The following is a 27,573-nucleotide window of genomic DNA, read 5'->3' as shown; positions in this document are numbered from 1 at the left end:
CTTTAATTGAATTTCTTTTGTTTTTACCCAATATCCTGTTTCCGTTCCAGGACCCCATCCATGACACGGTGATACATTTAGTTGTTGTGGCTTCTTAAGCTTCTCACGGCTGTGACAGTTTCTCGGACTAGCTTGTTGGTTTTTTTTTTGTTTTTTTTTTGTGACCTTGGCAGTTTGGAGAAGTGCTGATTAGAAAGGGTTTAATTTTCCTCTTCCCCCTTTTGCTATCTAATTGGTAGACATCAACCACTGGGGTGCCTGTTACAGGTTTTGCATAAACTTGTGAACAAACGCTGCTAAATGGGAGATGAAGGACCTCTGGGTCGGGAGAGCCAGAACACGAGCACACGCTGAATGGACCAGGGCATGGACAATGTTGCGAGCAGTGTGCTCGTCTTTTTGCTTGTATTGCCTTCTTTAAAAATAATTTTTATTGAGGTACAGTTGATTCATGATGCTGTGTTAGTTTCAGATATACTGCAAAGTGAATTAGTTTATATATATACTCTGATTCTTTTCCCGTATGGGCCATTACAGAGTATTGAGTGGTGTTCCCTATGCTATACAGTTGGTGCTTATTAGTTATCTATTTTATATACAGTAATAAGTATGTGTCAATCCCAAACTTCCAATGTATCCCTCCTTCCCTGCTTACTCCCTGGTAACTGGTGTTTTCTACACCTCTATTTCTGTTTTGTAGATAGGTTCATGTGTACCATTTTTTACATTCCACATTAAGTGATATCATATGATATTTGCCTTTCTTTGTCTGAGTTACTTCACTCATCATGACAACTTCTAGGTCTGTCTTGTTGCTGCAAATGGTATTATTCTATTCTTTTTAATGGCTGAATAACGTTCTATATGTACCACTCTTTCTTCATCCGTTCGTCTGTTGGTGGACATTTAGGTTGCTTCCGTGTCCTGGGTATGGTAACTAGTGCTGCGGTAAACACTGGAGCGCATGTATCTTCCTGCTTGTACTGCTTTGCTTTTCTGCTTTCTCTTTTTTATCTTCTTTTATTACTAGCAAGTTCCTTGAAGGTGAGAAAATGAGACTTTTTTGGCTTTCCACATCCCTCAGTGAATTCTATTTAGAGTAAATCTCTCTTCTGTATCAAGTACATACTTGCAAAAAAACAAAGCCCGCTGGGACTCGACTTTGGCAAACACTTGTGCTTTTAGAGTCTTTATCTCTGGTCTTTGTCTTACAAAGTAGACATGCCTTGCTATACTTATTCTGCTTTTTACCAATCCCTGTGTGTATGCTTGGGCTTTCCAGGTGGCACTACTGGTAAGGAACCCACCTGTCACTATAGGAAGATGTAAGAGACCTGGGTTCGATTCCTGGGTTGGGAAGATCCCCTGGAGGAGGGCACAGAAACCCACTCCAGTATTCTTGCCTGGAGAATCCCATTGACAGAGGAGCCTGATGGGCTACAGTTCATAGCATCGCAAAGAGTCGGACATGACTGAAGCGGCTTAGCATGCATGCACGCACATGTCTATGTCTAGAAATCTTGCCATGAGTTCTGTAGGCTCCAGGGATGAAACCAGATCTTCTTTTGTGTTACTATCACTGGGGTTTTTCTTTCTATCAATAAAATAAGAATTATGTTAATCAAGTGAATGTGTAGACTTTTTAATCCCTATTTTTAAAATGAACATCCTTGCCTTATTACTCCTTATAGACTTTTCCTGTTGATTATTATAATCTAACATTAAGGTTTTACTGCAGAAGTTGCTACTATTTCTTTGTGGGATTCAATGACTTCTGGTAGAGATACCTGAGTCCTTAGCTCATTTGCTGCAACAGCAAAATTTTACTAGGAGTTTTGAGTTTGTCTTTGTCAGCTGGTCAGTTCCTTAGTTGAATAAATACCAGATTATGTCAACAACAGTCTCTCAATTAATCATTTTCTCTAACTGATGTTATTGCCTCTTGCTGCCATCTTTTCAAAACTTGTTGAAGAAGAGATCATAGGATTGTGTCAATTGCAGAGAAAGTAGGGGAATTTACACCCATCTGTTAACCCTTCCCCTTTCCCTGGCTTTTTATGGATTTTCTCGTTTGGAACATATTTCTTATAAATCTGCTTACCCTTCCACTGCCCCCACTTCCCCTTCTTTATCTCTCTTTCTCTTTCTCATTTACATCTACCTTCTTTTTCTCCCCTCTGCGCTGAGCTCAGGTGTGATTCTGTCCAGTAAAATTAAAGTGTGAAGAGTGGTGTGCACTCTGTAAAGTTCTCAGGGAGTATTTGCAGTTTGTTAACGGGAAGGATTTCTGACCTGAGGCTGTATGGGGGATCGGGTGGAGACGGGAAAGGGGATGAGGTTTGGTAGGGTATTTCTGCTGCTGTTTGCTTATACCAGAGATGGGTAAACTTTTTTGAAAAAAAAAAAAAAAGGGAGCCAGATAGGAATATTTTAGGCTTTAGGGTACATACAGTCTTTGTTGCAACTACTCACCTCTGCTGTTGTAACAAGAAAACAGCTGTAGACAAAATGTAAGCAAATGAGCACGGCTGTGTCCAATAAAACTTTATGGACATTGAAGTTCAAACTTTATGTGATTTTCATAAAAGGATATTCTTTTAATCTTTTTTTCTCTTTTTAAAAAATTTTTCTGGCTGTGCCCGTGTGCCATGTGGGATCTTAGTTCCCCGCCCAGGGATTGAACCTACACCTCCTGTACTGGAAGTGTAGAATCTTAAACACTGGATCCCCAGGGAAATCCCCAAATTGTATCCTCTTAAAAAATGTTTTCAACCATTTAAAAATGTAAAAACCTTTGTCATTTAGTGGCCAAAAACAGAGGGAGGGATAAATTTGTCCTACAGATTCTAATTTGTCAACCCCTGGCTTATGTCAAGATTCCAAGATCCCCCTTATACTAGTCAACCAAACCAACCAACAACCAATCAATCACCAAATAAGCAAACAGCAACCAAACCATGCAACTGGGTTAAAGGAGGTAAGGGAAGATGTCTTATGGAGGAGCAAGCCATATGAGTAAGTTAGGGCGAGGGTGTTGCAGGCAGGGAGACTGAGCTGACCTGATGCCCTGTGCTTGCTAAAGCCAGAGGACAGGGTCAGCCAGGCCACCGATGCAGTGACATCAGCATTCTCCAGCATCTTCAGATTAAAGACAGCTACCATATACACACAGCACTCATAGGGCCCTGAGCCCTCTACTTGAAACTTCTGATGGACTCTTCACTCCCATGCAGGAGGTGTGGTTATCCCTCTGTAAGAGACACAGAGCTGTGGAACACCTTGCCAGAGTCACACAGGCGGTGACAGAGCCAGGATTCAAACCCTGGCCCGGTGGACCTGCAGCCTCCTTCCTTCCCTGACTCCATGCTGCCTCACCTAGGAGAGATCACAGAAAATCAAGGCAGTCTCTATGACTTCATCCTGCCAGAGCTTCCTCAAAGCAAAATAAGAGACAGCTTCTAAACACTCGCCCATGCTGGCTAGGATCAGCAAATGCTCTGAGCTGCTGACTTCCTCCATCTGCCACTTTAAGGGAGGAGGCAAAGAGATGTGACGGGAAAGAAGACCTAAGCTGGACTCCTGGTGCCACTGTTAGCTTCCTGAGCCCCGGTTTGCCTTATCTGAAAGGTGGGGAGTAAGAGAAACTGCATAGCAGGCTTGTAGGACTTTAATGAGACGATGCATGCAACCCACGGGCACAGCGCTTGTCACAGAGTAGGCACTAACTACATCAAGGCTGGGACTCTTGAAGCAGTCATTGTGTGCTCTTTCACTCCATAAGCATCTATGACATGCACCAGGTAAGCACTGGGATGGACAGATGAGTCAGATAGTTCCTGCCTCCAAGGAGCTGACAGTTGGTAGAACAACAGGCATATCAACAAATAAGCTTGACCACGTGCCTCAGGAATATGTGGGGCCCGAGTGAGAGCACAGAGGTAGGAGTATTTCCAAGTGAACAGGTGGAGGGGCACAGAATAGCCTTCAGAGAGGAGCTGGCAGAGTTTACATCCAGGCAACTCAAGCTGGCTGGTCCCATGCAATTCCTATGGCTGATCTCTACCAACAAAAATCTCGTCTCATGGAAACGATAAAAAAAAAAAACCCCACTTTTTCCTAAAAGCATTTAAGAAAATCTATGCAAATTTTTGAAAGCAAAACAGGAAGTCAATTAGCGGCAAAGAAAACATTCCTTCCTTCTCAAGTCTCTTGTGCTTGGAAGTTTCCTGCCAGGATGTTGACCAGAGAGAAACAGCCTGACCAAGAGTCATTTGTTCCTTTAAAAGAAGTTTCTTTAAACAGAAGCTGATTTCATTTTTTCCCCCCACATTCTCTGTGGCCTTGGGAAACACCTTCCTCAAAAATAGAAATATCCAAAAGAGATTGGGAGAAACGAATCCTTCTGGGTCTCAACTCTCCGTATGTGACATTGGCATACTGCCTTGGAGTCTGCAGAGCTTTTATATAGGCACATTATAGTGGGATGGGGCCAGGAGTTTGAGTTTGAATTCTGTCTGCACCATTTAATAGTGACCTTGGGGCTGTTGGGGGAAATAATAAGCTGACACACATAAGGTGATGACCAGGGTACCTGGCTCAAGAAATGTTAACACTTCATTATCATTTTGTCTCCCTTAGAATCCATCTGTTACAGCTCATGAGGCTAAGCACCGTCTTTTCCATTCCCCATGTAGTTCTGCACTCCCAGTTTCTCTGCCATCTTCTTAGTCCAACAGGTAACATTCTCCCTACCTGAACCTTCTTACCGCTATTTCTTTCCTGTGACCAGGTCTCACCTTCCAGCTCCATCTGTCTGACTGCTATTCATCCTTTGCATCTCAGCTCAAACTGCTTGCCCAAGGAAGACTCCCCTCCCCACCCCACCCTCAACCTCCCAGCCTAGGTTAGGTGCCCTGGCGAATGTGCCCATAAGTCCCAGAGGTTTTTCACTGTGACAATGTCACATTTACAGTTATTCACATCCAATTTCAAAGTAGAGCATAAGCTATGAGAGGCTGCTTACTCCAGGCATCTAGCTTGGTACCTGGAGTATAAATTGTATGCTACAGATTACCTGTTGACTGGGTAGAAGGCAGGCAGGTATTATTACCTCTCACAGAGGAAGAAACCAAGAAGCCAGAGAGTATAAAAGCAGACTCACGATCACACAGCTAGGCATCTCAGGAGCCAAGACTTGAATCCTAGCTTTCTGACTTGAAACCCAGCAGTGCTTCCAGGAGAGAGCCCCAAAGTCTTGTTCTAGAGTACCTGGACTCTCATTCATTTACTCTAAAAATGTGCAGAAATGTCAAAGGCTTGCTGTAATGCCACAGAAGTACTGGGGAGCTGGGCTTCTCTTTTGGTGAAAACCCTCTCTTTTTGGTCCCAAGCAGGGTCCTTTCTCAGCCCTTCCATTCTGACTGATAACACAAGTCCCAAGAATGGCTCTTGCTTACCTCTTCTTCCCAGGGTTCTGATGACTCTTCACCGTGAGCCCCTGTTTTGGCTTAGACTGACCTTCAGAATAGTGTCGAGGGATGAATCCCACCCCTCAGTTTCACCCTCTGCTGTTTTAGAGACAAGCATACAATGTCATTTTTATTTTTAAAGGCCACCACCCTGGTGGTTCAGACAGTAAAGAATCTACCTGCAATGTGGGAGACTGGGTTCGATCCATGGATCGAAAAGATTCCCTGGAAAAGGGAATGGCTACCCATTCCAGTATTCTTGCCTAGAAAATTCCATGGACAGAGGCTACACAGTCCATGGGGTCACAAAGGGTCAGACACGACTGAACCACTAACACTTTCACTGCACAGTAGAAATAGAGTTATATACATACATATATACACATACCCAAAGACAACTGCTGGTAAAACAAAAAACAAACTTCAAGAAATCTCAAAAGTCTCCAGGAGTAATTGTCCCTGACTTTCTCCCTTTCCTGTCTGTTGTCATTTGAGGGGACTATCCTGGATGCCCCCACCCCACCCACACGCTTAGTGGCTGATGGGGGAAGGCCAGGATCAGGCACGGTGCCTCCCAAGACTAAGTGCACAGAGGAAGATTTTGTAACGGAACTCAAAATAGGAAAGAAGAGAGACATTTAAAAAGTATAATAAAGTCCCAAATTAGGTTAACAGGGAGGACAGATAGACCTAGTGGGTGCTAACTGCAGAGATTAACCAGAAGATGATACTTTAGGAGTGCCCCCTGTGAAGAGGGGACCACAGGTGGAGATGGCCTAGCTAGAGAAATTGTAACACTGACGCCTTGATGGACTTCCTTCTCCCCAGAGAAGAGCTACAGATACTTCCTCCAGATCAAAGATAAGGAGTAAAGCCCAGGAAGGGTGGGGGAAGGGGAAAGGAAATACAGCCTTTCATGGATCTTTATTTTCATAACTTCCATCCCATCCTCTCAACTTAATTTTCTTGGGACATCTGGTACACCCTATTCCATCACTCTTTTATTCTTGACGGTGGACCTTCTTTTACATACCAGGTTACCATGCAAGATACCTGAATAATTCTGTCTGTGTGAAACAATAGGAGTCAATCCATTGGTTCAAGTGCCCTAGATCCAAGTTTCATTTTGTTTCAAAGCAACAAGCAAGTCCCTTCTCTCCGAAATCCCTCCTGTAGCATATAAGAAAAGTCAAATTAGGCCTATCTGACACAAAATTATTGAAGTTAGAACTAGACATGGAACAACAGACTGGTTCCAAATAGGAAAAGGAGTACGTCAAGGCTGTATATTGTCACCCTGTTGATTTAACTTATATGCAGAGTACATCATGAGAAATGCTGGACTGAAAGAAACACAAGCTGGAATCAAGATTGCTAGGAGAAATATCAATAACCTCAGATATGCAGATGACACCACCCTTATGGCAGAAAGTGAAGAGGAACTCAAAAGCCTCTTAATGAAAGTGAAAGTGGAGAGTGAAAAAGTTGGCTTAAAGCTCAACATTCAGAAAACAAAGATCATGGCATCCGGTCCCATCAATTCATAGGAAATAGATGGGGAAACAGTGGAAACAGTGTCAGACTTTATTTTTCTGGGCTCCAAAATCACTGCACATGGTGACTGCAGCCATGAAATTAAAAGACGCTTACTCCTTGGAGGGAAAGTTATGACCAACTTAGATAGCATATTCAAAAGCAGAGACATTACTTTGCCAACAAAGGTTCATCTAGTCAAGGCTATGGTTTTTCCTGTGGTCATGTATAGATGTGAGAGTTGGACTGTGAAGAAGGCTGAGCGCCGAAGAATTGATGCTTTTGAACTGTGGTGTTGGAGAAGACTCTTGAGAGTCCCTTGGACTGCAAGGAGATCCAACCAGTCCATTCTGAAGGAGATCAGTCCTGGGATTTCTTTGGAAGGAATGATGCTAAAGCTGAAACTCCAGTACTTTGGCCACCTCATGTGAAGAGTTGACTCATTGGAAAAGGCTCTGATGCTGGGAGGGATTGGGGGCAGGAGGAGAAGGGGACGACAGAGGATGAGATGGCTGGATGGCATCACTGACTCGATGGACGTGAGTCTGAGTGAACTCCGGGAGTTGGTGATGGACAGGGAGGCCTGGCGTGCTGCGATTCACGAGGTCGCAAAGAGTCGGACACGACTGAGCGACTGATCTGATCTGATCTGATCTGAAGGACAGAGGAGTGAGGGAGCTACACTCTTTCCCCTGATCGATGTTCGTCTGAATGTCTTTTGTCAGCTTGAACAGTAGGGTCACCTGGTGTAGCCCCCACCCCTGAAAAACCCGGCTCTATCCATGTGGACCAGTGATTGAAGGAGTGTTAAGTACACAACAACAAAGGAGGAAGCTAAACACCTTTCCTGTCAAGAGCAGAAACTATGCCTTAATCTTCTTTATATCCCCACAGCCTAGTGTGGGGCTTGGCATGAGACAATGCATCAATAAAGGTTTGCTGAATTGAAGAAAACTTTGGAAATAAGGAGACCTGGGAGCACTGTGATTCAGTGCAAGTTGAATGACAGCTGGCAATGGCCTTTAGGAACAGAAGAGAAGGAAAAACAACAGATTAGGAGAATGGATTGGAAGTGTGTGTTCACAAAAGGAGAAAGTGAGTTTTGGGAATTTATGGGAGCAGGAAATCAGGGAAGGACCACCACTTTCAATATCCAAGGCCATAAGCAGAGTAGTCTGACCTGAATGTGTGGACATGACTCTTCTTCCTGAGCCGCAGAATAGATGAGGTAAAGGACTGTTGGTTTGGCTGGGTAGAAGAATGTAATTAGTAAGGAAATCTGATATAAGCTATACATTTTGAACTGCAAAAATCTCTATCAGAGTATTTTAAGTCATGAGACTATGTACTTCTGGGGATGTTAAACCACCAAGTGTGTTTTAATCAGATGAGACATCATCAAAGAAGGATATCAAGAACGATGGAGAAAGCTATGTTAGAAACAGTGTGGTCTTTGGAAAAGAAAGTCTTTGACAAATTGCAAAGACAATGAAATGAATAAGGGGAGAAGATGAAGAAAAATTTTAACAGGGTGAATGAGAGATGATAGAACAGAATTTTAATTTTTATACTAGTGATGATTAGTTTGACTGCAAGTATCAGAAGACCCCCAAAGAGGGGCTGACACAAAATATGAGATTATTTTTGTCTCAAGTGACAGTCCGGTTCGGCCATCCACGGCCAGTGTGGAAGGCTCTTCAAAGTCCTCAAGGCCCCAGGCACTTCTTAGCCGCCCACTCTGTCATCCCCTAGAGCAGTCAACCTCCTCAAGGTCCAGGATGGCCACATCTGGGTCCTGGCAGAGGGACTGGAGAAAAGAACACAAACAGCAGATACTGGGTGTCTTTGTAAGGAAGACTTCCAGGTGCTGCCACATGGTACCTCTGCCCCCATCTCACCGGTCAGAACTTAGCCACAGGGCCACATCTAACAAGGGAAGCTGGGAAATAGGTGTGTTGTCTGAGTACCCATATCTCCAGCTGAAAAACCAGGGGTTCTGTTCCTGAAGGAGATTTAAAAAAAAATTGGATACAGGGGCTTCTCTGGTTTTCTCTGCCATAGTGTCATAAAAATGATCGTGTTTTTTAAAAAGCATGGCTAAGAGGCTATAACTACATAATAGCACAAAATTATTCTCTAGATCTTAATGAAAAGAACGTTCAAAGTGAAGATTCCATCCTAGAATATTATCTTAATGCTGATTAACCTTGAGACATAATAATCCCTTCACTCTTGGGTTTGACTCCAGGGCCAAGGCTATCTAAAGCAACGAGAGCATTGGTTCTTCCAGGTCTTCATGACCCTGACGTTAACTCTCTCTCGGAGTTGTTTTCAAAAGGAAAGTAAATCCATTATCATCAGTACCTTGTTAAATTCAGTGAACTGTAAACCAACAATGTGAGCCTCAAGGAAACTCTGTCCTCACTCAGAAACACAGCTCTGCAGTAATCACCACCCTGCGCTCCTCTGGCTCCGCAGGCCAGCAGTCGACTCCCTCCGTTCACTTCCCGCCAGCAGTCGACTCCCTCTGTTCATTTCCCGTTGCAGACCCTCCCCGTGCACCTCTCCCTTCTGCTTTCCACCTCAGCCACCGACGCCTGAAGAATCTCCCGAGGGCACCGCGGACCGCAGGGAACTGTGCTCGCATGCGACTAACACACGGTGCTCGAGCGCCCACTACCTGGACACAAGGCCAGGGCCTGGCCTCCCAGATCCCTGAAAAGCTTCCTTACCCTACTAATCCAACCAGGGTTTCCTCTGAGATATTGCTATTGCACCTCGTACTTGGGTGTGCGTGTGTTCAGTCATGTCTGACTCTTTGCGAGCCCATGGACTGTAGTCCATCAGGCTCCTCTGTCCATGAAATTCTCCAGGCAAGAATACTGGAGCAGGTTGCCATTTTCTTCTCCAGGGGATCTTCCTGACCCAGGGATTGAACCCTGAATTGGCAGACGGATTCTTTACCACTGCATCACCTGGAAAGACCCCCCTGGTACTTGCGGAAAAGGTGTCAAAGGTATTTTGTGCTTTCCTCCCTCATTCTATGCCCTTTCCTACACCCCTGAGTAATATAATGGGCTCTGTGGTTTAAACAGAATCGGTTTTCCAATGGGAATGTTAAGAATCCCAGAGAAGTAACATTCCTGTCTTTAAATGCCTTAAAAGTAGATTTATGATAGTAAACATATATTGTTACCATGAAGAAATGAATCAATATACCAACCAGAGAATAATTGAAAAAAATTGAAGCATAAGCAAATCATTCTTTCTTTTTTCTTACTGTGGTAAGAACACTTAATATAAGATCTACCCTCTTGACCAAAGAGCACGAAATAGTATTGCTAACTACAGGCATAGTGTTGTGCAGTATGTGTCTAGAACTTACTCATTAAAAAAAAAAATTATTTATTTTTGACTGTGCTGGGTCTGCCTTGCTGGGGGGGGCTTTTTTTCTCTAGTTGCGGCAAGCAGGGCTCTCCCTAGTTGCCGTGCATGGACTTCTCACTGCAGCTGCCTCACTTGTTGCAAAGGACGGGCTCTAGGGTACTCGGGCCTCAGTAGGTGCCGCACAGGGGCTCAGTGGCCCTAGAGCACGGGCTCAATAGTTGTGGCCCACGCGCTTAGTTGCTGCATGGCAGGGGGGATCCTCCTGGACCAGGGATTGAACCCATGTGGCCTGCATTGGCAGGCGGATTCTTTATCATGGAGCCAGCAGGGAAGCCCGAGAACTTATTCTTGCGTAACTGAGACTTCATGCCAGTTGGATATTCAACTCCCCTTTCCCTTTCCCCCAGTCCCTGGCAACCACTATTCTCCTCTCTGCTTCCATGAGTCTGACTACTTTAGACATCTTTCTTTGAAAGAAACAAATTTAAATGTTGTTGGTCCTGCTTTTTATTAAATGACTACTGCTCTCTCGTTTTCCTCTTCTTTACTCATGTCAGTTATCTATTTAAGTGTGAGAAATTTTGTGAGTAAAAGGAACTACTAATATCTACTCTAATATTCAGTTTATTAAAGTTGAAAATTTTATTTTACCTAAGTCTTCAAACTTAACCTGTAAATCTAACTTATAAATTCTATTTGTAGATACAGTGATTTATGTAAAAATGTGAACCATTGCTTTTTTGTTGTTTGATTAGTGTTCGATTAACTTATACATTTTAAAAGATTGAATTTCCTCAGTTGGCCACCTTTATACAAAAAAAAAATCACTGTAGATGGTGATTGCAGCCATGAAATTAAAAGACGCTTACTCCTTGGAAGGAAAGTCATGACCAACCTAGATAGCATATTCAAAAGCAGACATTACTTTGCCAACAAAGGTCCGTCTAGTCAAGGCTATGGTTTTTCCAGTGGTCATGTATAGATGTGAGAGTTGGACTGTGAAGAAAGCTGAGCGCTGAAGAATTGATGCTTTTGAACTGTGGAGTTGGAGAAGACTCTTGAGAGTCCCTTGGACTGCAAGGAGATCCAACCAGTCCATTCTGAAGGAGATCAGTCCTGGGTGTTCTTTGGAAGGAATGATGCTAAAGCTGAAACTCCAGTACTTTGGCCACCTCATGCGAAGAGTTGACTCATTGGAAAAGACTCTGATGCTGGGAGGGATTGGGGGCAAGAGGAGAAGGGGATGACAGAGGATGAGATGGCTGGATGCCATCACCGACTTGATGGATATGCGTTTGAGTGAACTCTGCGAGTTGGTGATGGACAGGGAGGCCTGGTGTGCTGGGATTCATGGGGGTCGCAAAGAGTTGGACACGACTGAGCGACTGAACTGAACTGAACAATACATGTAAATAAATTTCCTAAAATATTTTTCAACTACCCTTACAAATTTAATATATTTGATTTTCTGAAATATTTCAAATGCCTGACAGGGCAACACTTATGAAACCTAGCAAGTAAAATCTTTCTGCATATCAATTAACTCTTACAAACATAGTAAAACTAACTTATACTGGTTGTAAATTGGATTCTCTTAAACATTCAAACACTATGAACATATTCAATTATTTCAAATGAAAATCACAAATCTATACCAGTTTATCATTTCAAAACAAAATCACAAGGTTAATTTGTTAAATTCTCTTAAACATTTCAAACTCCTTAAATAACACACACAAACTGATGATCATAATGGTTAGAAAACATACTCCTAAATTTAACAAGAAAGTAATAATACAAGTTTGATTGCCTTCATCTGTACACTTTTTCTACATCTTTTCCATAGAAGTAAAGTCACTTTAACCAGCCAAAATGAGAAGAAAGGCATTTTAGGCAGCATGGAGTTATTGAGAACTGTCATGCCATCTCAGTAAAATATACAAGATCAGTAAAATGTGTAAGACCAGGATTTTTTTTCCAGGATGATTCTATCTGAGCAGCAGGTTAACACACCGAGCTGCTTGTCGTAGTTGGATTGGTTCTGCCTCCTGTGTCACCAGATGGGGAGTGTGCTGTGTGTCCCAGAGTGTCTTTCAAATTCACCCTTACCCTATTTTTATCACAGCCTCTTTCATTTTTTAACACATGATTTGGGTACATAGAATTCTACAGTCCCCCTTGGGGTGTAGCCTATCTTTTCGTCAAGTGATTAAATTTAATTGAATTTTCCATCCCTCTACAGTTTATAGAACTCTCTGTATCTTTTACTTCATTATGTTTCATTGTGGCAGGGACCAGCTGGGTCCTCACCTCACCTGCTTTCCCTTCATTCTGGGCACGGAGCCAGACTGGGTTTCACAGCTCTCCTGCAGTTAGGTGTAGCCATGGGGCTGACTTTTAGCCAATGAAATATGAGCAGCTTGCCCCATAACACCTTCCCAGGCTCCATCATCCAGGATCTTTCTTCTTCTGCAGGCTTGACACTGAGCAGCAGGGCAGTCTTGGAAGCAACACATTAAAGCAGGCAGAGCCGTGAGGTGCAAGGGGCATGACTGGAAAAGAGCTGTATGTTATTTAGGAGCGTTCATTCTGGACTTGACCTGAATGAAAAATAAACTTCAATCATGATGCTAAAGCAATTATATATATCTGGAACTGTTCATTTAAATGTCCACTAACCTTTGTTCCTTATCATTACGGTAAAAAATTCTTGGAGTTGGTGGTAGTGATGAATCAAATTCATGCAATGTTAGTTAACGCTGCATGTTCTGAGTCAATGGGAAACATGAAGTGGAGGCACTGGGTACATGACTAGCCAGAGTCATTCTTGCCCTTTATATCAAAACCTGACCTAATTAACATTTAAAAAAATAGAACTAATGCTATGAGACTTGTGCACATTTTAGATAGCTTTTTTTTAAAGCATCCAATACAACAAAAATCAGCAGCCCATTGACAATTAAATCAACTACAATTCGTGAGATAAAAATAAACCTATTGCTCAACTATAAATATTCTCAGTTCTATGATCAGACAGAAAAAATCCCCCAAGGGCCCTCATAAACAGGAAAGTACGGGATACAATGGACAATATCCTTGACAGACAAAACAATATGTCAGCTACTCAGACATTCTTAAACACACCAGATGCACGTATTCAAGGCATTCATTTGAAAATGATTAAAAATAGGGATTTTTTTTTTCTAAGAAATACAAATTTCTTTAAAAAATTAAAGGTATAGTACTGTAACAAAGTTCAATAATAAGGCTCCTTTTTTTTTTTTTCACCTTTGTTTACTTCACACTTTGCTTTTAGCATTTGAGGTTGCTAAAGGTTATGGGTTTCTGAAAGTATTGTCTTCATGTGCAAACCAGGCCCATAGTCAGACAGCTTTGTACTTCCAGATCAGTCACTGTTTCCCTTTCTGCTTCTATATCAACTGGTTCTGTCATGTGTGGGTTGCAACTGCCCCAGGAAACATGCTTATTTAAAATGCAGCAATACACATTAGATTTTGAAAATAAAACTAGCCACAAATGTACTTCTTTCAAAATGGATTTTGTACATCTGTCTCCACCACATGCAAAAAATGAAAATTTAAACCTCTCTTTCCCTGAGAAGAAACTGTGGGGACAATGAAAACAGACTTTAGTACTGAAATCCTCAGGAGAGAGAAAAAGAGGGGGAGGATGGATATTCAGGAAGAAATGCTAGAGTAAATATTAGTAAAGAAGAGTAGATAATAAAGTTCTTTCCATAAATTGCTTGTATCAGTGATCAGTGCATTCAAGCAGCAAAAATCTGATTAGAAGTGATTTCAACAAACAGGGCTTACATTTCTTCAAACACCCAAAGGGTAGAAGGAGGCAGTTAATGATGTTGATTCATCGGCTCAGCTCAGTGATGCATGTTAATACTTCTGCAGTTTTCTCAGTCTTTCCTTATCATCACACGATGATGGCCCCCAAAGGCTGCTGTAGCTCCAGGCATTACACAACTTTCAAGGAAAGAAGAAAAGGAGAAGTGGGTCACAGTGACAACATTTTCCTCTTTTACCAAGAAAGCAAATGCTTTCTTCATTTAACTGTCACATGGCCTTTCCTAGCTGCATGCATGCCTGCTGTGTACTAAGTCGCTTTAGTTGTGTCTGACTCAGTGTGACCCCATGGATGGTAGCCTGCAAGGCTCCTCTGTCCATGGGACTCTCCAGGCAAGAATACTGGAGTGGGTTGCTATGCTCTCCTCCAGGAGGCCTTCCTGATGGAGGGATCAAACCAGCATCTCTTGCTTCTCCTGCATTGGCAGGTGGGTTATTTACCGCTAGAGCCACCTGGGAAGACCTTTCCTAGCTGCAGAGGCTGAGAAAGTAACCATGTCATGATTGGAGGTGGGCAAGAGAACATGGTCGGTCAACCAAACAACAGGCACCATGAGAGTGGATGGGCTTGTAGTATTCATGCCTTCTTGATCCTCTTAGCAATGAGTTCCTGAAGAAAAATTCTACATGACATGCCTTTCTCAGTTCATGTGAGACACATGAGCAGGACTTCATGTTTGAGAGAAAAATAATGCTGGACTTTCCCACTGTGTCTCGCCATCAAGTAGTGACTTGCCTCCAGCTCATCTCCCTCCTCCCTATCTCAAATATTCAAATACTCTGAATAAAATCTTACCTAAACTCCCTAAGAAAACACATCAAATTATCCATGAACTTGCCTGAGGAAAGACTTCCTGGTTTCTGAAACATTTCACCTACTCCAAGAAATAACTTTGAAAATCAGCTAGTAAAGGAATTTCTAGAAAGTAATGAATATAAAAAAGAAAATCACAAAATCAAAAATTCAATATAACCTGTTAAAAGAGATTTTAATGTTAAAAAATAAAGCCTTTGGCTTTATTTGAAAAATATGAAAAATAATAAGTCAACTTAGAATGGATTCCATGGTACTCCTGCTTTCCCACTTATAGAACCGTCACATTTGGGGGATATTTTATCACACAAGGAAAGCATAACAAATTCCTGCTGAAAAAGAGCAAATGGAAGCCCAGGCTCCCCACCTCACCTCACCCCACCCCCAACCCAACCCAAGTTCCGAAACAAGGCAATGAATGAATTGTATTTAATAGCTGTAGCTTAAATAAATCTTCCTCCAAGCTATGTATTAGGCAGAGCACTCTGTTAGGTGAACTGTGCCTGAGAAGGATGGACTCAGTAACCCTGGGCTATATTCAGCTACAATTAGCAGAATGTCTAGCAGAATTTTCCTCTGTGACATCTTATTATATTTCAGCAAGGGAATTAATTACAGGGCAACATTTGCTGATTGCACCCCGAGTTACATTATTGCTAAAGAGTGGACAAGGCAGTCACAATATCCTAGCTGAATTTGAAAGCAAGCTTCCTGTGATGGGGCCTCTCCCGCTGAATAGAAGAAAGTATGTACAAAGAGGGAGAAAATTAAGTCCACATGGCGGGTTGTGTGCAATGAAATTGCCTGCTAGAAAAGGACTGCATGTTCCCCAGATCAGATACACCTAAATTCTACCTCCAGGAAAAAAATCTTCAGAGGGAAAGACCCTTACTCTTCTTTCAGTCTAGAATCCACTATAGAAAGCCCATAAAATAAGAAGGAATGAAGGACTGATACATGAATAAACCTTGAAAATACCATATTTAAGTGACAGAAGCCAGACACAAAGGTCACGTATCGTATGATTCCATTTACATCAGATGTCCAGAGCAAGCAAATCCATAGAGATAGAAAGTAGATTACTGTTTGCCAGGGACTTAAGGAAATGGAGAATGAGGAGTAATTGCTAATAGGTACAGAGTTTCCTTTTGGCGTGATAGAAATGTTCTGGAATTAGAAAGTGGTGGTAGCTGTACAACACAATGAATATACTAAAAACCACAGAAGCATACACTTTAAAATCATGAATTGTATGTATGAATATACACATTCAATTTTTAAACATGCTTTTAAAAGGCCCACTTCTGAGAGGATGATAACTGAAAAATAAATAACGACTGTACTAACGGATACACAAGGTATCCGTTATTTTGTGATGTTGAACATTGTGGTAGAAAAAGTAGTGGGCTGAAAATCAGGAAGTCATTTAACCTGTCTGGGCCTCAATATTCTGGTCCCCACACACATGCAGACAGCCTTGGCAGGGATTCAGTTACTCCCTTTGAAGGGCTACTCAAAATGGGAGGGACTTGACCCTATTTTTCCAGAACCCAGTTCCTTGGGGTCAAGTGCTTCTGGGAGCCAGACCGCCTCCCTTCTCTCAAAGCTTCCATCTCCTTCCCTCAAGTCAGTCCAGTTCTGTGCCTCCAAGCAGGGAAGCAAATCTCAGGCCAGAGTTCAGGCACAATAATCCACATACAAGTTTTTAACATTTTGACTTAATTAGAAATGCATGAAAAATTGAGAGATTTTATAAACAAACACAAACATTAATTTCTGACTTTTTCCCCAAAACTGAAAGGCCTACAACATTAGGCCATGAGATGACAATGATTGGCTACAGCCTCTGTCTAGACTGGGCATGGCTCTCCAGCTCACTTACCAGTCCCTACTGCTTCACAACACTGGGGTTGACCATTCAGTGGTCTACTCATCACACTTGCCCTATTTCTTATCTTACAGTGAAGAAGAAAGTGAAATATTTCTTGTACTAGTATGTGCATTGTTTTTAAACATTTATTTGTTTTTTAATCAAAGGATAATTGCTTTATAGAGTTATGTTGGTTTTTGCCCAATTTTGTGGGGGACATCATTTTTTAAACATCTGGTCTACCTCAGCAATCTAAATGACCTGCCTGCTCCTGGAACCATTTGCATTTGAGGTCCTTGGCCCAGACTTTAGATATTTAAAATCTATCCCTTGGAGCAATGGAAGTCCAAACCTCTAGGATATACTCAAGGGTAGTGGTTCTCAGCCAGGGGTGATTTTGCCTGCCACAGTCCCTTTGGCATTGTCTGGAGGCCTTTTTGATGGTTATGATTGGGGGGTTGTGATTGGCATCTAGTGGCAGCTGGGGATGCTGCTAAACATCCTACAATGCACAGGAAGCAGCCCGAACAACAAAGCATTACCTGACCCCAAAGTCAACAGTGGCAACATTGAAAAACCATGTTCCAGGGAATGGGTAAGGGGTGAGGAAGGAGGGGAAGCAACTGACATGCTTCTCAGTCATAGCTGGGGAATGACATCCTTATTATTTTCTCAATCAGTTTATCATGTCACAAATAGGTGGCTTCCCAGGCCAGGGACTTCTTTGTAGGACAACTGTCATTTGAGCACACAAATTTTTAAGTATTAATTCAGGAAAAAAAATGATTAGTTGGTAGTAACACTCAGTCCTAAAAATACCCAGACTGATCACGTTCTTCATGGAACCATCAGACTTGACTCCCAGTGACTCTGATCATTTCAAGAAATAAAATTTGCTTTCAAAACCAGTAGTTTGCAATGATTTGCCATCACTGAGGATTTGCAAAGTAATGTGATGCATATTGTAATGAAGTCTTTGACTTTAATGGGATTTTAAGTATGAGCAGCTAATATGAAATTATAATAACCTGAACTCACTGACACTGGGCAGATCAAGAAACCATTTGTATTAGAAGACAAAAATTATATAGTTATTTCTAGTTTCTCTTTTTTAATCCCTGAGTTTCTTGTTTTCTAAACATGTGTATCAATACAGATGTATTTTGATATACAAATTTGATCCTTAAAAATGTAAGTTATATGTATTAATTTGTTTTAAAATATTTGTGTTCAATTAAATAAAGGATTTATTAAATTAATAAAGGAGAAATGTAAAAGAGTTACTGAAAGAAATATTTCAAGCAATGTAGCATTATCAGAATAAAGGCATAATCTCTCAAGATGACCAGCTTGGAAGGGATAGTAAGTATTTGTTTTCAATGTGTAAGTTTTAATCTATTTTTCAGTTTATAAGCACTATGAAAATAGATTTAATCTCACCTCTAGTCTTCACAGTATTTTGTAGTCCTTCCAGTGCTTTCGTGTCGATTGCCTCACTTAATTATTTGGCCATCTCTGAGGTAGGCACTGTTTTATTTTGTTAGTAGATGTAAGAGTTGAGCTCAGAGAGGCCCGAAGCCACGCAACTTCAAATTATAGAGCTTGAGGCAGAGCAGGAGTTGAAGGGTGAGGGTGACAGGGAGTGGGGGACGGGGAGTGGCTAATCTTTTTAGTTTGTTAACTTAAAAATACTCATGTTTCTAATACTCCCAAACTGATCACTGTAGATATAATCTACAATTCAGATATAGGGAATTGGGAGATTCAATGTAATCCCTATTCATAATCCCAGCTGCCATTTTACAGATACTGATAAGCTGATCCTAAAATCCATATGGAAATTCAGGGGACACAGAATAGTCAAAACAACCTTGGAAAAGAAAAACAAAGTTGGATGATTCATGCCTCCCAAGTTCAAAGCTTACTACAAAGCCACAGTATTCAAGAGAGTGTGGTATTGGCTTAGGATAGACATACAGATCATTGGAATAGGACTGGGAGTCCAGAAGTAAATACTCATATTTACAGTCAGTTGAGTTTTAAAAATTGATTGTTTTTTTTTTTTTAAACTGTGGTAAAATACACACAGCCTGAAATTTACCATCCTAACCATTTAACAATTTTTAATGCATGGTTCAGTGGTATTGAACACATTCACATTGCTGTGAAGCCATTACCACCATCCAGCCCCATAACTCTTTCCATCTTTTCTATGCCCATTAAATAATAACTTGACCTTTTCCCTAATTTCAGCTAGTATATCGTCCTCAAGCTTCATCCATGTGGTAGTATATTGCAGAATTTCCTTCCTTTTTAAGGTTGAATAGTATTCCACTGTCTGGAAAAGGGAATGGCTACCCACTTCAGTATTCTTGCCTGGGGCATTCCACGGACAGAGAAGCCTGGTGGGCTACAGTCCACGGGGTTGCAAAGAGTCAGAGACGACTGAGGGACTAAGCTTGCACACATGCAAGGTACAGTAAAGCTTTAGTCTGTAATTTTAATTAGGTCACAAGCTCATCTCTGGATGTCCCAGTGGGCTATGTTTTTCTCTGGCCATGCCCAGCCCACGTGCCCTGCAGAGACCACGCCCTTGCAAGCCTCTCTCTGATGGTGGTGTCATAGCGTCCAGCCTGCTGTCTTCCAGGTGTTACCTCTCTGGGCTCTTCTCTTACCACTAGCCCTCTTCTTCCATCCCCAGCCTCTGTGCCCAAGCAGAAGAACCCCAGAGAAGTTTCCAAATGACTTTGTCAACACTTGGCAGATAAATGTCAACCAAGACTATAACATCTCTCATACACTCAAATCACTGTGCTATTTCAACACTGTTGCTTGCTGTGCTGTTGTTTTTCTTTCTTCTTGATTAGTGTTCTTCTGTTGCATTTTCTTCCCTCTCCCTCTTGTAGAACCAGGAAGCCAAGCAGGGGACCCTGTGAGGAAGGCTGACTTCCTGCTTGAGTGTTCCTGGTAAGGAAAGCCCTGTTCCCAAATCCCTGAGTGCTTTGGGGCCCCCAAAGGATAGCCCATCTGAGAATGATTTCCTGGCAACCGAGCTAGCAGAGGCTCGCCAGGTCAGGAAGGCAGGCTGTCCTGGGCTTTATCACTTTGTTGAGAGGCAGCTGTGCATTTGTTGGCCCTTCCGTTCTGGTGCAGAGGGGAAGAAAGCAGCAACTACTCTCTTCCCTTCCAACAGCACTGAAACCCATGACGCCCGGGGCCAAGAGTGGGCCTTCTCCTAAGGCCCAGAGTGACTCAGTTTCAGGTGTCAAATGTATTTTCCAATGCTGCCTATTAATTTTAATAGGTTAGACAAACGATGATGGACAGAGGAGTAATTTTCTAATCTATCAAATTGATTACCAATGTAATAATCTAGACTATAATGTATGTGTTTATCAAAGTGAGCTGGGGTCACCAATGGTGTCCAATACAATGCTGGAGCAGACACACCTGGGTCTGATACTTTCTAGGCAGGCCTTATACCTATGTACACACCTGAGCAATTTTCTGAACCTCAATGTCTTCACCTATAAAATGGAAATAATATGACCTGCCTTTTAAGTGTGCTATAGAGATTAAATAAAGTCGACTGAGCAAATAAGCCCAGCACAGGAAGATTAAATAAAGTGAAAGTCACTTAGCTGCATCCAATTCTTTGTGACCCCATGGACTATATAGCCTGCCAGGGTCTTCTGTCCATGGAATTCTCCAGGCCAGAATATTGGAATGGGTAGTTGTTCCCTTCTCCAGGGGAGCTTCCCAACCCAAGGATTGAACCCAGGTCTCCCGCATTGCAGGTGGATTCTTTACCAGCTGAGCCACGAGGGAAGCTCACAGTAAGAAGCCATGGTGCTCAGTTACTTCAGTTGTGTCCAACTCTTTGTGACCCCGTGGACTGTAAGCTGCCAGGCTCCTCTATCCATGGGGATTCTCCAGGAAAGAATACTAGAATGGATTGCCATGCCCTCCTCCAGGGGATCTTCCCGACCCAAGGATCAAACCCATGTTTCTTATGTCTCCTGCATTGGCAGGTGGGCTCCTTACCACTAATACCACCTGGGAAGGCCAAATAAAACTTTATATAAAACTTTATATAAAAGCACTCAGTGTGAGTCTGGCACCTATTGGGCATTTAACTAGTAACATACGCTCCCTGTAGACTTAGCACCATATATATGGATAAGGTGTGTATGTATGTGTCCATGTGTATTTGTATACACATATGCATATACACATATGTATATATGACATGTGTATGAGCCCCCATTTTACAGTTGAGGAAACAGAGGCACAAAGAGGTTAAAGAAGTTTGCCCAGAGCTGGCAGCCCTAAGTGGTAGTCAGAACTTGAACCGGCACTGTCTGGCCTGAGACCTGTGCTCTCAACCAGTTATACCAGTGCTTTTCTAACACTTTTCCCCCCTCATAATCTTCACGTCTGCCCAAGTGACTACAAAATGCAAATTTTTAGGCCCTTTCAGGATACAAAAAGCAGATGCTGACTTAGGGACCATGACTTTTCTCTCATATTATTTATAAGCCCAGTAACATGTCGCAGAGTCTCTTGGCCTGAACAGGGGCACCAAGAAAGAACCAGTGGTCATTCTGGCCAGCGTATATCTTGTCACATGGCCGAGGTCAAGAGGATGCATTTTCCTGTCTGGGGCTTCAGACTGCTCATTTCCGTCCCGTCCCCTCCTCCATGTCTAGTTTAGGCAGGCATCTTGCAAAAATAAATTTTTTAGTCATAAAAGATATAAAATTGGAGTGTGTGGATGGATGCATTCAGATTCACCCCTGCTAGAAACATCTTTATGGGCAGAGAATACCAGTTATAGAAAAAAATGGGCTTCCCTTTCACAGCCCCTCAGCTCTGCTCACAAAGAGGGATTTCAGAAAAATCCGCTCTGCCTACACTGTGTTCCATGTTGCGTGTGTGCTTCTGTGCCTGCCCTTCCATCCTAACTTTTGTTTAAGGAATTTGGCATTGGTGTGTATGATTTACGATTACTGAGGAAAACTCTGGCACTTCTTCCAGGGTTACTTAATAGCTATTAGAATCAAGTGGTGTTAAAATAGGAAAGGATTTAGGAATTCAAAGACAGCACATCTGAGTATCCCAGCCTGTTTCCAAAATTATGTCTCGTGAAAACTTCCTCTCTCACAAAACATCATTATAGCAAATTATCCTAATAAAAATCTACTCTGGGGAGGAGGATGAAACAAGGCATGCCAAAATTTTGGCAAGGCTTAATCTTTATCAGACAACTATAAACTTCTAAAATTTTATTGTAAAAAATAACCCCACAAGCCTATAAAATAATAACAAACATGCAGTTCTCATAACCACTGGTTAATGTCTAAGCATCTTGAGATGTTGAGTGTAGCATGAAAAAGAGAGTGAATCTAATGGAAAAATCTGATGAACGCCAACTTTGAGTCTAACAAAGTCCCTTTGCTAGCTGCTGAAATTGTTCAAACTTACCCTACGAGCCCTTGACTTGAAAAAATTTTTTTCCTTCTACTTACACTCATATGAGGACATCTTAAAAGGTTGACTCTCACCCCCTGCTTCTTAACCAGTCAAGTCTTGGTTTTCTAGGTTGTGTTGTGGTGACTCTTCTAATTCACCGTTGACTCTTCAAGCTGGAGGGTGGTAGGCTTTACTCATCACCATTACGATGGGACTGGCGGTTCCGAGTGCTCAAATCCGTCTTCTCTGAAATGCCTTAATGGGTATTATTGGCAATGACTCCGTTGCTTCAGAACACTTTAAATAGTATTTCTTTTGCAGGATCCAGCCGAACTCTTAATGAACATGTCTTATTGTTGGTCAATAAATCAGAGCTGAGCGAGAGCCACATGGAGCCCTTTGAAAGTAAAGGTAAAATAAACACAGATCTAAATTTTTAAAAAACCCTTCTTGTGTGACTGATCTCATGCCCCAAATGAATTGCCATAAGTTATTTTAGGAATGGAGAATAAAAGAATACATTGTTTCCTTTAAATCACATTTGTGATGGTTTCAAAGAACATCTTTCTGGTAAGTGATTAAGTAGACTTCACTTACCAAGGGATTCTCCAGTCAAGTGTAAATTTCAGTGAGACTTCATCATCTGAGCATCTGAGTTCACTAACCTATTTCTTCATTTTTAGACTTGGGAATGAAGACAAACCTTTTCTTTTGTATCTTTAGGATTAGAGCTCAAAAACTAGGACCTCGATCCTAACTCTTGTATTTACTTATGTATCTGACTCCATCAGGTCTTTGTTGCGGCCCGTGGGAGCTTCATTGCCTCATACAGATCTTTCCTTGCGGTGCACAGACTCTAGCTGGACTCTCGAGGTGTGATACCTGGGCTTCAGAGTGCTCAGGCTCAGTAGTTGCGGCTCGGGCTTGGTTACTCCATGGCACGTGGAATCTTAGTTTCCTGACCAGGGATCGAACCCACATCCTTTACTTTGGAAGGTAGGTTCTTAACCTCTGGATCACCAGGGAAGTCCCTTGGTCCTAACTCTTGATTAACATGGAGGGGTGTGGCATCAGGGAGACCAGCACAAAATAGGTTCTGGGTGGTCCAATAGGCATGTCTGGACTAAACTGTCCTCATTGGGAGGCATCACTGGGAGCCAATGAGATCTGCTTACATCACAGAGGAAACTCATTCTCTCTCCTGCTACTTGCAGAAAACAAAATCCTCAGAGCAAGGCCCTGGGAGATCACATTGCTTATGAATAAAATATACTCTCTTTAGTACATAGAGTCCATGCTATGTACTTTAGCTACCTTTTAGAGGGCTTCCCAGTTCTCGGCACTATTCTAGATCATTCAAGCTACTGTGTAAGTCTTGGGAAAATAGTTGCTTGTTGCTAGTGAGATGAGCCTTCAATCTCACCCCAGACACCCCAGACACGAGCCATGTGAAGTGGGACAAATTTATTCCCATCAGCAATCTGAGTGTCATTCTTCTCTGTAGGGTCAGGGTGACAGTATTGTACCTATAGACCTCACAGGATGGTTGTATGAATTCCAGGAGCCACTGTGAGGGTGTCTTACCCAGTGTCCAGTGTATAGAAGAAGCACAAAAATATCAATTCTGCTCCCAGTATACCTGAACAAATGAGGTGGTAGTGTGTGTGGAGTCCAGGTAGAAGGCGGCCAGTTAGAAAAAGAGCTAAACTGGTATTATTAACGTCCATGCCAGCATTTGCCATACCACTCAGTGGGGGTATCACCTGCTCTGAAAGCTCGCCACAGAGACAAAAGCCAGGCTGGGGCTTACTGTCCATTCTTGAGCCCACAGTAGCCAGGTCGTGTTCAGAACTGTAGTATTCCCATGTGCCTCTGCCTCTCTCTCCCACCCAGGCTGACCACAGCTGGGGAAGCAGAGTTCCGGGATGTGTCCTCTTCATCCCTCAGCTAACCCTGAGGGATGCTTGGGCAGTCACATTGAGACATCAAAGCCTCCCTCTTCACTTCCAAGTTCTCATCTCTGGGGACTGGAGATGCCTCCACGAAGAGGAAGCTGGAGGGACAGAGCTGCTTGGGGGTGGGGAGCCTGGTGGTCCTACCGCAGACCCCCCCAGGAGCGCTCACTGTGCTGCTTGCTGGGCTCAAAGGCTCCTGACCTTCTCTCAAGACATTCCCTTAAGAAGCCTATGAGGGAGGAAGATGGGGTCAGGTTCCTGAGACTCAGAAAGCTCTAGCAATTTTTTTTCACTGTCATATGGTAAGTAAATGCAGAACCAGGTTCAAGTCCGCACTGGCTGGTTCTGGACGTCAGCACTCTTAAGAACTCCAAGACTGGAGGAACCCTGAAGTGCCATGTGAAAGATTCTCCAGGTTTTCCCTCTGCTATACTCTTGGCTGTAGTCTTAGCTTATAATCATCAGTATACTCTGCATGTTGTGTTTTTATTATTGGCTCATGTTTTGTCTCAAAACCGTCTTGGTACAACCAGAATCTAGGCATATCAGAGTTATTTGGACAGCTTTATACAATTTGTTTCTCCTTTGAGTCAGAGGACTAGGCTGGAAGACAAAATCATGCAGCCCTTTCCCTGCGCCCCTGAGGTGCTGAGACATTCAGGTTCTGTCTGGACAAATGGGAAAGAAACCATCCAGACCCTGCACTTCAGAGTCATAGTCCTGAGCAACTTTCTGCATCAGCTCAGTGGAAGAAGAGAAACAGATTAAAGTGCCCGCTGTGGTCATCCCTTCGATAATAAATATGTTTTGTAATCAATTAAGCATAAACATGTATCCAAATAAAATGTTTAAAGATTAAGTTATTGATTTGGGCTCCTTTCATTTTCTGCTGGCTTCATCCTAATTAGTGGGAGTGCTGAAATTTTTATCAATGTTTCCTAAGTTGTCTCTACAATTGAAGGGTAGTAGTAGGCTCCCGGAGAAGGCAATGGCACCCCACTCCAGTGCTCTTGCCTGGAGTTGGACATGACTGAGCTACTTCCCTTTCACTTTTCACTTTCATTCATTGAAGAAGGAAATGGCAACCCACTCCAGTGTTCTTGCCTGGAGAATCCCAAGGATGGGGGAGCCTGGTGGGCTTCCGTCTCTGGGGTTGCACAGAGTCCGACACGACTGAAGCGACTTAGCAGCAGCAGCAGCAGCAGCAGTAGGCTAATGGGCTTCACTGATGGTTCAGATGGTAAAGAATCCACGTGCAATGCAGGAGACCTGGATCTGATCCCTGGGTTGGAAAGATCCCCTGGAGGAGACCATGGCAACCCACTCCAGTATTCTTGCCTGGAGAATCCTATGGACAGAGAAACATGGCACGCTACAGTTCATAAAGTTGCAAAGAGTCGGACATGACTGAAGCGACTTAACACACATGCACACACCTGAAAAATAGAGACAAAAATTGTTTTCTAGGAAATTCAATAAACAGTCTAGGTTTCAGAGCTTGAGCCCTTTGGAGAGCAAACTCTATATTGGTTATGGCATTATAGCCATATCACACTCACTCACACACACACACACACACACACACTTTTTTCCTCTACTCTAAGAATAATACCTACTTTTTGTAGACATTTTGGGAAATATGAGGATGAAGGAAGAAAACAAATCATATAGATTTTTACCATCTGAGAAAGACAGTTATTAATTGGGGAATTTTCTTCCAGTCTTAGCGTGTATATTATAACCAAATATGGATCATACTGTAGACATTGCCTTGTAGCCAGACCAGACAATATTTAATGGATGCTGTTTTGGGTGACTAAAACTCATCTTTGGTAGACATAATACAGATGTGGGGTGACAGTAGCTGGGGTGCTCCATCCTTGGGAGTTTGGACAAAGGGAAGGGAAAGCTTAAGTATCCAGTCAAGGACTTTGAGTTCAGTCTAAACAAGAGCTTTCCGGGGTGACTACACAGCTGTGGTGTAACCCAAGATCCCTGACAGTGATTTCAGGCTATTGCCAGAAAGGACAAGAGCTGACTCAACAAAGCATAGAGAACTCCAGGGGATATATAATGACAAACATTTTAGCTAATACTGACCCATTGGAAAATCAGATTCCTTCCTGCCAGACACTCAGATGAAAGCTATTCAGAGAGCCACAGCTAACCTTTCAGCACAGAGGGCTGTGTTGCAAAAAATTAAATGCTGTGTGGTTTAGAACTTGTCTATAAAATGCATGCTGTTGACAATGGTTTCTCCCTGTAATCTACAGGAAGTAAATTTGTACAAAGAAGTAGCTGAACTAATTTATTAAGTGCAAGATTAGAAGCCAGAAGCTCAGACTGGCCCTCTGCCACTGACATAGTATACAGTTCTCATGTCGTCATTTCTCTTCTCCAGAAAAACTTCCAGGGTTGACAAAGTGATCAAGGTGGCTTGGCTTTGGGAGGGTAAAACTGGGGGGTTCGGTCTCTTACTGCATGAGTTCCTCAAGGCTACTTCCAGATGTTATGTGGTCTTTCAGTATCACAGGATGAAGCTCATGGCTGTATGTTATGGAGGTGGTTTTGGCCAAGGCATAAGTCATAAGACTGTGAAGAAGGCTCAGCTCAGCAGTGCTCAGCTTTTTGGAGACTTTCTCTGAGAAATGTGTTATCTCGGAATGATTTGTATAAACAAAAAGGCCTTCATAGCACCAGCCTTGAAGCAGTTTCCATAAACAGGGGAGAAGGAGGCTCTGCAGGCCGGCCGCCTCCTGTAGACTCTGCCAGTGGAGACCTCAGCTTCTCCTTCTCCAATGAGGGCACGAAGCAATGCCCACAAAAGAGCAAGGAAATGCATCTGCTCAGAGCCAGCGCTTCAGTCTGTTACAGAGGATGGAAAATGTGCTTGAGGCTTGGAGTTGGGGAAACGTGTTTTTGTTCACTCAGCTCCCATTATAACCACATCAGTTATCAGCAGGGCGGGCTGTGTTAGTATTAATAGCATGACTTTCTCAAGCCTGGAGTTCTCCTCGGTGATGTTTTGGCTGAGAGCATTAGACAGAGAAGGCTGAGAAAAGCCACATTACTGTGCTAGAGAAATCGCCCCTTGAATTCTTCTGGAAGGCCTGACTCTGGGCCTAATTTATATCTTTTCCATGTAAGAACCTAACCTAAAAGGGACTCAGAGTAAAGAGCTGCTCTGTCTATTGTT

General features: G+C 42.6%; 1 long non-coding RNA gene across 1 annotated transcript; it reads left to right on the top strand.

Moving 5' to 3' along the window:
- The first annotated feature begins 9,905 nt into the window (after positions 1 to 9,905).
- Positions 9,906 to 25,236, top strand: LOC113904373. The gene is made up of 4 exons (XR_003514497.1): positions 9,906 to 10,017; positions 22,744 to 22,833; positions 23,214 to 23,418; positions 24,316 to 25,236. It is a non-coding gene; the product is annotated as an uncharacterized LOC113904373 (long non-coding RNA).
- Positions 25,237 to 27,573: the final 2,337 nt, after the last annotated feature.

This window comes from Bos indicus x Bos taurus, chromosome 14 (genome assembly GCF_003369695.1).
Source record: "Bos indicus x Bos taurus breed Angus x Brahman F1 hybrid chromosome 14, Bos_hybrid_MaternalHap_v2.0, whole genome shotgun sequence".
In the NCBI taxonomy this organism is placed as follows: domain Eukaryota; kingdom Metazoa; phylum Chordata; class Mammalia; order Artiodactyla; family Bovidae; genus Bos; species Bos indicus x Bos taurus.
The sequence above is the reverse complement of the archived record's forward strand: the minus strand, read 5'-3'. Positions and strand labels throughout refer to the sequence as shown.